Source organism: Lissotriton vulgaris, unplaced genomic scaffold, assembly GCF_964263255.1.
Source record: "Lissotriton vulgaris unplaced genomic scaffold, aLisVul1.2 SCAFFOLD_1384, whole genome shotgun sequence".
Lineage (NCBI taxonomy): Eukaryota > Metazoa > Chordata > Amphibia > Caudata > Salamandridae > Lissotriton > Lissotriton vulgaris.
Window position 1 is genome coordinate 362,423 of NW_028252534.1, and position 10,693 is coordinate 373,115.

Below are 10,693 nucleotides of genomic sequence, written 5' to 3' on the forward strand. Positions count from 1 at the left end.
AACACCATGTGGCTGATGAGAGGCTGACTGGGGCAACCTGAAACTCGAACCAAAGTGTGCCCGACTGAAACTGAAGAAATGGTTTGTGCAGGTAAAAAAAATCGGGACAGAGAGATATGCATCTTTGAGGTCCCGAGTTCATCCAATCTAGAAGCTGTAAAAGTCCTGCAAAAAATTGTTAACTTCCATCTTGAAATGCCTGTAAAAAATCAAAGAATTGAACTCTTTCAGATTCAAGACCAATCTACATCCCCTGCCGTTTTTATGCCTTGGCCACCTCTTGACCATGAATGGAATACATTTTGACCTCATGCTCCGTCGTTCCAACCACCTCATCTACCAGAGACATAGCCTAATTGAGAGCCTTGTACTTAAGATCGCCCATGTGATCGACCCCTATATCACCGAGCCCAATCAAAAAGGCATAACTGAAAGACTTTCTTTAAAGAAGATTGGGCCTTATCTAGGGCAGTGAAGGTGGATGCGATTTTCCCTGAATCTTCAATGAATGGGTAGCCAAAGAGTAAGCCATTAGTCACCTGGCCTGCTTTAGCTGAGGCTAGTTCTGCCAGTTTCAGATCAATATTATTTATTATTATTATTATTATTATTTGTTTTTATTAGGCGCAAAACAGATCATCCCCATGGGGATATCTCGTCGCCACAATATCAGACAAAGCAAAGCAGAGACTGCTGATCAATGCATAGGAGGATAGATTTTCTGCCATATAATAAAGATTTCTAGCAGACACATCGAGAATTTTCAATTCTAATAAGGAAACGGAGGCAAGGATTTTGATTTTCTAGCTGTACTGCAATGGTTAACAGCAGCCAATCTAAAGATATTAAATACACAAACTACATTTTCCATGAAACATTAGTACCCACGGAACCTGGGCGTCATCCTGGACTCCTCACTCTCGATGACCAGACAAGTCAACGCCGTTTCCTCATCTTGCTTCAACATTCTTCGCATGCTCAAAAAAACATTTCGCTGGATCCCCACCGAAACTAGAAAAACGGTCACCCACGCACTGGTCACGAGCCGCCTGGACTACGGAAACACACTATACGCCGGTACCACCGAAAAACTCCAGAAAAAACTCCAACGCATCCAGAACGCCTCAGCCAGGCTCATACTAGACATCCCGCGTAAAGAACACATCTCTGGTCACCTGAAAAACCTCCACTGGCTCCCCGTAAATAAGAGGATTACTTTCCGCCTCCTAACCCACGCACACAAAGCACTTTACGAACTTGGACCCGAATGCCTCAACACACGATTGTCCTTCTACACCCCCTCCCGTCAGCTGCGATCCTCCAACCAAGCCCTTGCCACTGTACCTCGCATCAACAAAACCACCATGGGAGGTAGATCCTTCTCCTACCTGGCAGCTAAAACATGGAACTCACTGCCCACTCACCTTCGCCTTACTCAGAACCACCTAGCATTCAGAAAGCAACTTAAAACTTGGATATTCGACAAGTAATTCCCCACCCTTCCTCTAGCGCCTTGAGACCCTATGGGTAGGTAGCGCGCTATACAAATCTATTGACTTGACTTGACTTGACTATATCACATGCACCAGTCACATTAGTTTCTATCTCAGAAATAGCCCAGCCCGCATATTATTTCCTCTTTTTTGCCCCCGAGGAGTCACCACCAAATAGAAAATCTCAAGTTTTAAACACTCCACATTTATTGTCATGTGCAAAACTCAATCTCCATAACCATGTTCACACTCCGGTAACTTTAAACTGACTTCTGTGACTGCAGAAGTTCATGGAAATGGAACACATCACAAAAGATGTATCCAGTCTTCGGTCCATCAATCAGAACACTGGAGTTTTTTTTGGAGGAGGGGTTTCTTCCTGTTCCAGATACATTGTTGATATCCAGTTGAAGGAAGCGGATAGCTTTAGGCGGTGGAGCCAGGGGCAGGGTATGGAATATATATATAATGTGAGGAAGGACATTCATCTTATCTGCCATCAAACCTATGGAGGTCATCAAAAAACCTCACGCTTTCTTGTTGTCTGTTCCTAGACAAAAAGAGAAGACAGAGCCGTAACGCCATAACTACCAGTTCTTTATAAATGGGGGTGGGGAGGCAGTTCAGAATGTAGTCTATCTCCACACAAAAAGCAGGTCATGTAATGCATGAGCTTAGAAGGACAAAACAATGAAACATTGGTGGGATAATTCTTACCTCAATGTCTGTAATAGAATTGAAAATTTGGGACGCGCCTGCTAGTGAATTGTTTTTTCTGTGTCAGGACCAGACTATCAGGTTATGCTGGTTCAAATGCAAAAGGCAAATGCACATTAGGTTTACAACAAAAAAGTTGGTACTATTGGATCGAATCCAGGGTTGGTTGGAAGAGCATGACATCATCAGCCCCTATCAAGCAGGATTCAGGAAAAACACCTCCACACTGGACCAGGTGTTTAGATTCCAACTAATCACCGGGAAGACAGTATCAATGGAGGTTGGCAGCCTCTACTTGATATTCGTGGACCTGAAAACTGCTTTTGACCTTGTTCCCGGACCCAAACTGTTGGGGGTTTTTAGAGATCTGGGGATTCCTCCATATTTACTCGACATCTTGATTAAGTTGCATGATAACAACTATGTCAAAGTTAGGTGTGGAAGGGTGGGAAGTTTGAGCAATAGGTTCCTGGTTGGCAGAGGTGTAAGACAGTACTGCGTGCTCGCACAGACCCAGTTCTCTTTGTTAACGCATTAATCCCAATTCTGGCGGAGCTACCAAATAATGATGCCCCAAAGTTAGCAAACACCAAGGTGGCAGCATTGAAGTTTTCTGACAATACTCTCCTTCTCTCAAAAACATCGATGGGCATACAGAGGCTGTTGGATAGCTTTGCCTCATTTTGTAGCACTAGGGGTTTGACGATAAACACCACAAAAAAAACATTTATGATTGTCAACCCTCCTGTCAGACGAAGTCTTCCTCGGAATCTGATGTGATGATATAAGGGCCCACCTCTCGATACCTCCAATTCTGATTGTAATAATTACACAGAATGTTGAAGTGATCAAGCGGGGGGGAAAGGGAGTTGGGAAGGGAACAGCTGAGAGGGAGATCTGAAAAGGAAAAGTTAGACACACACTAATACCTAATTACTTATAAATCAGTAAGCTTTCCTTAATTCAAGCAGCAACCAAAGCATGGAGTCTTGTAAAACTACATTCACAATATACTAGGTATAATATTGCAATTAAACCCCTTGCAATTAAACCTCTTCACTAATTATTCTCCCGATGCTAGATAACCCTTTGCACATAAACTATCCTTACTTCTCTGATAATTCTCTCTCAGAAAAAATATGATTTACATTATACTTCTGTAAATTTTTCTCTACTAAATAGCATCAAAACCTTTAGCATTACTTGCATAAATCAAAACTGTGTGTGAATGATGTCTTTTAAAACACTCTCATTATTTTCTCATACAATATCATAACCAAATTGCATTTATAAACATAGACAAGGTTTTTATCTTCTTTCCGTACTAAAACAATGAATTTCTACTCGAATATATTGCTGGGTTAACTTTCAATACCAAATCATAGAAGCTTTTGAATTCCTTTTAAAAAAATGATGAAAACTGAAAACAGTATTTAGATCTTTCTTTTGTTCCAAAGATTCTTTAAATACAAAAAAAAACTTATTTTGTATCAAATTGCCATCATACCTTAAGAGTACGACCTACTCTTAAATTCTAGGATCAACTGAAAACTCTGGACCCCCAAAAGAAGGAATCCCACGAAGAAATCCGGTCCAAAACAACCTTCACTATAGTTGCCGGAGAAACTGCCACCTCAGGAACCTCTTCTGGAAGGTCTGCTCCAGCGCCGCACACTCGATCTGCTGAAAGGGTTAAATCTGCATTCACAAACACAGAGCCTGCCTGGAATCAACCTCTTACTCCTAAATCCTAAGAATAGTGAGCACAGACCCTTGGGTGTGGTCACGTACATCAACGTAACCACACCCGCGTATTTTCCCTGCTTACGGCGTCACCAGGAAGCCTTACCCATCTCGCGGATGCGACAGCATGCCAAATTGCACGCATCTCGCGGACGCGGTTGCCAAAGTGCACGCATCTCGCGTACCCTGCCAAACCTCACGCATCTCGCGGACTATAGGAAAACTAAGGGAATTTTAGGGCAAATCACAGTCCAAGTGTTTAGCCTGCCTAAACCCTACAACAACGCAGCCACCTATGTCCAACAGAGGGAGACCTATGAACCTTCCCACATAAATGTTTAGGACACGGCCGAAGACTACTCCAACCACAGTTGTTGAATGGGGCGGGCCCTAGACCGTAAGCCCCCCTGGGCCTGACACCTCCTAAGACAACATGCCCCCCCCCCACAACTGAATGGTTCATGTCTGGAAAGGGTGTCTGTCTTTGAATATCTTGGTGTAACCCTGTCTGAAAATATGCAGTGGGTGCCTCAAATAGCCAAGGCTAAGCTCAAACTATCACAGATTGCCGGGAGTATAGCCAAATTAGCTAGGGAATCACCCTTTAAGCCCATTGGTCCCGCACTAGAAATGTATAGGGCCTAAGTGCGTGGAGCCTCTATTTATGGGGCAGAACTATGGGGGCACTGTTCGTCTTCTACCTTAGCTCTAGTTGAGAACAGATCCCTAAGACAAATAACGGATTTAACAATGGGTACCCCGCTAATTCCTCTAAGATTAGATTTGGGTATTGCCCTGAAACCATTAACCTTCTGGCGAAGACTTTGGGCAACTCCTGAATTAGCAGCATATCAGGTAGAGACCAAAGAGCTTTTATCCTATCCCGGGTTGCTAAAAAGGGTCCCCTGGTTTGCTCATGTGAAACACAAGTATGAAAAGCTTGGCCAACCTTCCCTGTGGAGTACTCCAGACATCACTAGCACCCGAATAACCTCCTGGCTTTTAGGAAGGAGCTGAAGACCGTGCTCTTCACTAAGTAATCATTGTGACTGTAGCGCGTCTGCCTTTGGGTTTTTCTGGTTTTTCAGGCCTCTTTGCTAAAGCGCCGGGACACCCTTTTGGGGTAGCCGTGCGCTCAAAAAGTACGGCTTAAAAGACCCTAGTCCCCCGTGCCTCAATACCTAAGACTTACCGTACCTTAAAGCTCAAAACTATACAGACAAATACGAAATTGGGTTCCCTCACGACACAGTTTCCTAAAGTTAAGGACAACTATGAGCTAGAAATCTTCCTGGACGATATTTTGCCTTACGTTGCAAAAAAATTATAGCGACAGTTTTGATATAGTACTTTGCCAGTACGTGTGGTCACCAACAAATGGGCCGAGCAGAAAGTGCAGGGTTGCCCTGTATGCATTACACAAGGTGAAACAGAAATGCATATCCTATTTTTCTGCCCTGGTTACCAGCAAGCAAGGCGGTACTGGCTTGTAGCGCTTTGCCGTAACTTGGGTTTTAACCACTGTAGGGAGGATTTTTGGGTTTTAAAATATGATACATCTAAACCTATTGTGTTTGCTGTCTCAAGATATTTAAACACGACTTGGCGAAGGAGATGGGCTTTTATTCAAATGGAAATTAAACCTTAAAACATGCATCGGTAGGATAACTGTATACCTGACTTCTAGAGCGCCGTTTAAGATATTGGTTTCTAGTTTCATATTATTTTGTACATAGGTTTACTTTTGACCAATTGGATTTTATTGTAAACAGTGTAAATCTTCTTTTAAAGTATGTATTTGAATATTGCTGCTATTTCTCTAGACATTTGCTGACTGTACATATTAACTGATATATTCCATCGTCGTTCTTCTAACCCCTTGCCTCCTTGACCCATCCAAACTGTTAGGCATATTTCCCTTACATGTTTTAATAATTGTATCTATTTCTTCTGTGAAGTGTTCTTTCTGTTTTAATGATGCATTTAGTGATCTAAAATGTATGTTGTTTTATTATCTTGTCTACTTTTTATGGTCCTAGTGACCGAAATAAAAGTTCTTGAAACGAAACGAAAATGTTTTGAAAGTTGACTCCAAAGCCTACTCTGCTGCTAGCATGACGCCTCTCACCAAGAACGTAAGGCACACACATTTGAAGCCATTGCTGTTCTCGCAGAATGGGCCCTGAACTCTGTCACAACTATACCTGTCTCACCCAGAAGCCAGGAAAACCAACTGGCCAATGTGGTGGCCGAAACTGGCCCGAATGGTTTCTGTAATGCAATCAATAATTGACCATCAAACACAACATCTTTGTTAATTTTATCAATAACTGATTGGAAGATAAATCTCCATTATCTGGCTACCTCTCCAAAAATCTGAGCACAATATTGACTTTTCATAATGCTGCATATTGCGATCTCAGAGGCATAGCTACTCTAATTACTCTTACCAGCTTACTAACCAAGAAATGTTCCCCAACTGTCTTACTTTCCAGTGGGGAGTGGCCTGTTGATATGGCCGAATGAAAATTGTTTACCGACCTGTACATAAGTCTTGATTCCGCCAGATGGGACAAAAAGTTAATTTTGATCACACCGACAAAACGCAGAGCGAATCTCCCTGCCCCCCAAAAAAAGCAATGGTGGACATATCATCTTAAAACTTTCCATTCAGGTCTGAAGACAATATTCCGTGGTTGGCACTAAACTAAGAATCCCCTCAAACATGGCTTAAAACCGACTCCCATCAAAAAACGAACTGAGCATATAAAACCAACTTTCCACCTCGCAGCCATCATTACAGACATAAAGGCCGCCACAATTAGTTATGAACCATTTATAGACCATAGCTAACCACAATTACAACCAGAGAGCATCACGGACAATGACATGCAGCCTGTGTCGTCATTATTGGTACCTTAATTTAGATACACTAGAACCCGCTACTTGGTATCAGGTTTAATTGACAACATTAAATAGCATACACACATCTGACCACCACCTTCACATGCAGATACTGTCATGCATGACACGCTGTTAAATTTAACTGAGGATTCAGTTAATCTCCACAGTTGTGGAGTTGCGGAGTGTATTTCACTTGAAGATATCAAACTGATATGACAACACAAACGACACGATCTGTCTTTGATCCCTCAATCCATAACTGAACAGAGAAACTCAATCAAGCCCAAAACGTTGAATTTAGGGTTTTATATTCCTCACTCCATGACCGACAAACATCATCATGCCCAACACATAGAAATAAGCATTACAGTACAGTAACACAGACAACACTATTTGTTGTCCACCCCACATTCCACGACTGAGCAGAGAGACATCATAACGCCCCAATTATGTTGGAATAAGGGCCTTCAACCCCTTGTTCCATGACCAAGCAGAGAGACGCCCAAAAGGAGTTGAAATAAGTGCCTAGAGGACGACTGGGTCTTTTTATTGCAACCATGACTAACTCGTTCACAAAGGCCGAACTTTGCCCATATACGATTGACAGCCTTCAAACGATCAATTTGTGAATGATCGAGAAATGTGTTTTCTATGTCTATTCTTAAGCCATACTCACTTACACGAACATTATCCACATCGTTGTCTATTTACTAACAATGAGACTTTTTTCTAAGTCATACAAGCCTCTATTCCCCCTTACAATGACTCACCTGAAACCAATAATCGCCCATTAGGCAATCACCTCCCACCTACATATATCAAGGCTCCTCAGATAGCGTCCAACATTTGAAGGATCTTGTGACACCAAGTAAGTGGAGGACTAATAGGCGGTCCACTCTGAAAAAATTTGACTGCTTGAAATCTATGCTGCATTTTTACCAAACAACCAAAACTAATAATTATATGTATATTTCTAAAAGGTCATGACGAGACTCTTTGCCCTCACCTGCCACCAATGAGGCAGTAGTTCTCATACCAAACAGGTACTTACAAAATGTTTCGCCATTGTAACAGTATTATTTATACATACCATTATAACTACCTTTTGAAAGAAGAACCACACTGCCGAAGTTCTTATCAAAATTGCACTGTCAGGGTTAAGAAAATGCTAAAGATAAATATAAAAAAAGAGCCGTCCAAATATTAACTGCATTATGCCTACATTCCTTTTCTCAGAAGGGGACCATTTGTGTGGCACACAAGCTGATACTTTAGCAGCACTCAATACTGCATCATTACTTAATTTATAACTGCAGAAATAAGGAGGGTCTCTTGAGAAGACTCTCCGTGAGGCACATGACAAAATGAATGCCAACACGGTGTCTTGCACCCTCTATAGACCTCCGACCCTGATCGCCCTTGGAGATCATGAGCCAATGCACCCATAGAAGCAGGTATGACAAGAACTGTAGACATGTGCATGTGTGGATACTGAAAGAATTGGCACCGCAACCTGGTGCTCCGCCCCCTCACGCATCCACCTTTGGTAAACAGCAAAGGGTATTATTGACCTGACGTAGATCTACAATGCCCCATCCCTCCTGAATACAAAGGGTCACTCCAGACTTTAGCCCACCACTTTTAACCTCTCTGTTTACAAAGACTACCACATGGACTTTACAGCCAGTGTGTTGTATCAAAAACAAGAGATTGCATATTCTCTTATAATAATACAAACCCTTAAGTGTAGTCAATGCATAACTTGCTCAAATTCGATATAATCGTATGCAACAAAACAGTCGCACATTAGGATTAGATGAAGGAAGTCACAGAAAAATAAACCATGCGTAATTGTTTCTATGTACTGACCCCTCTTGTCTCCCTTACGTTACAGGTAAAAATCACACCTGTCACAAAGAATCTGTTATACAAAAAACAAAAAGACCCGTAACTTAATGTGCCTACCTTATTACAGTGTTATAATATAAGGGTTAACCCAACAGTACTGGGACCTGGGTAGTCAATAGTATATAAAAAGGGGGGCCCAGTTGATACAGTATCAAAGGCACAAAATCACAGTTCATAGAGTATAAACAATGAGGGACTTCATGAGAAAAGAAAATTACTTGGATAAATGTTATTTAATATACATCCTCATTTGGAAAATTAATTGCCAATATTTCACAAAAACACAAAATTAGACATTTACTAATTGCCCAAGAAAGGGGGGGGGGCGTGGGAAGGATGGAAAGGTGAGAGGGGGGAATGTGTTCAGGTTAGTGCAGAAAATGATTAGTTGCAAAGAAATATAATATGTGGTCTCATACACATTCAACATTAAGTACCACATAGACATATATACATTGTCATTCACATATTTTTTAGACTAGAAATATTCCTATCCCATTTTCAGCTACCACAGCCAAATATGATCCGTTGTTGATGGGTAGGGACAAGCAAGGGTGTGTCGACGTTTCGACCCCAGGAGTGTAGGCGACGTTGTTGCCCTACAGCGGGGTCTTCCTCAGGACAGGTGGTGGTGGGGTGTCGGGGTAGTGTAGAAGGGCACCTATAAGGAGAGACTATTTAGTGTTGGGAAACTTACTTATTATATTAAAAGGGGGGGCTATGCAAGCCGCACCATATTACCTACAAAAGCACGGTGATTCACGTGACTCCGTCTAGAATAGGTGGTGGGCCCAAAGGCTCCTGATTACAAGAGAGCGTGAACCTAAAAAGAAATTAGGCTACAATCAGGTTGTGGGCATTTGTAACATTAGTTCCACAACAACAAAATTTGTTACTATTTACAAATTTACAAAAGTGCTTGGATCCAAAAGCATCAAACACAACCCAGCCGGGTTAAAACTGGGACAATACCACACATAGGAGGATGAACCAAACCAACAGACAGCGGGATAAGCCCAGATCATTTTGACATTTGAAGTATAAATGGCAGAGAAAGACCACTCTTGTTCAGACCGAAAATTTGACCCCAATTACATGTCATTTACACACATAATTTCATATTTACCCGAGGTTCACCGGTTCAAGTTAGTCCTTCGTGAGGTATCTGTTCAAAGTATTCTATCTTTCAAAAATGCGATGTTCGCTAAACATTCCCATGCAGGATGCCTTTCAGGTCATTAAATACTGGCCTGCAATGAACAAATAGTTGACAGAGTGGTTTACAATCTGAAAAGCCCCGTGCTTCAAAAGCGCACTCGATTGTCACACATAAAATGTGTTCATGACTCACCGAACAAGACCGGCGGAGTTAATCCTCGCTGGTTTCCAAAATCGGCACGGCTGTGTGGTCTCGCGGGCGTCTCAGCACGAGACACAGCCCAAATTAGCTTGTCAGAAGTTAGACGCGCGTCCGGGCAGCAGCTAAATGCCTGCATTACTTCTAAACCAATGGGAACACAGTAAAGAGGGGAAACAGACTCGAGGCCAGGTGAAATTAATCTGGGGGTCCAGGAGCATGCATTCCATACTCAGTGACGGAATCTCAAAAGTCAATGCCATTAACAAAGTTAATAGTAAAAAGTAGCCAACGGTCCTGTGGTGACCGGATACATTTACTTTAAATAGATCGTTGAGATTAAAGGCAAATAAACCATTTAGGATTTAAAAACACTTAACCACACGGTAAGACACAAACAACAACACCCGGGGGCAAGATGTTAAATTATGGTCAGACGGTCCTGTTAAACCGGGAAATTACCCAGGTGGAGACTGGCATCATATTTTAATCTTTATCATTAGGATAAATAAAATATTGGGGTACCCATAGGTGGAGATATGAAGGTTGTTCATGAGGGATAGCAAATACC

The 10,693-nt window shown here is 42.0% G+C and overlaps 1 long non-coding RNA gene across 2 annotated transcripts; it reads right to left on the reverse strand.

Annotated features, from left to right (window-relative positions):
* Nucleotides 1-9,041: 9,041 nt before the first annotated feature.
* Nucleotides 9,042-10,179, reverse strand: LOC147662127 (uncharacterized). Of its 2 annotated transcripts, none has more exons than XR_015305973.1 (4): nt 10,117-10,179; nt 9,892-10,015; nt 9,511-9,588; nt 9,042-9,426 (listed from the first exon to the last, which is right to left on the reverse strand). It is a non-coding gene; the product is annotated as an uncharacterized LOC147662127 (long non-coding RNA). The 2 variants fall into 2 exon arrangements; XR_015305972.1 differs by having other exon boundaries at nt 9,507-9,588.
* Between the last annotated feature and the right edge of the window lie 514 nt (nt 10,180-10,693).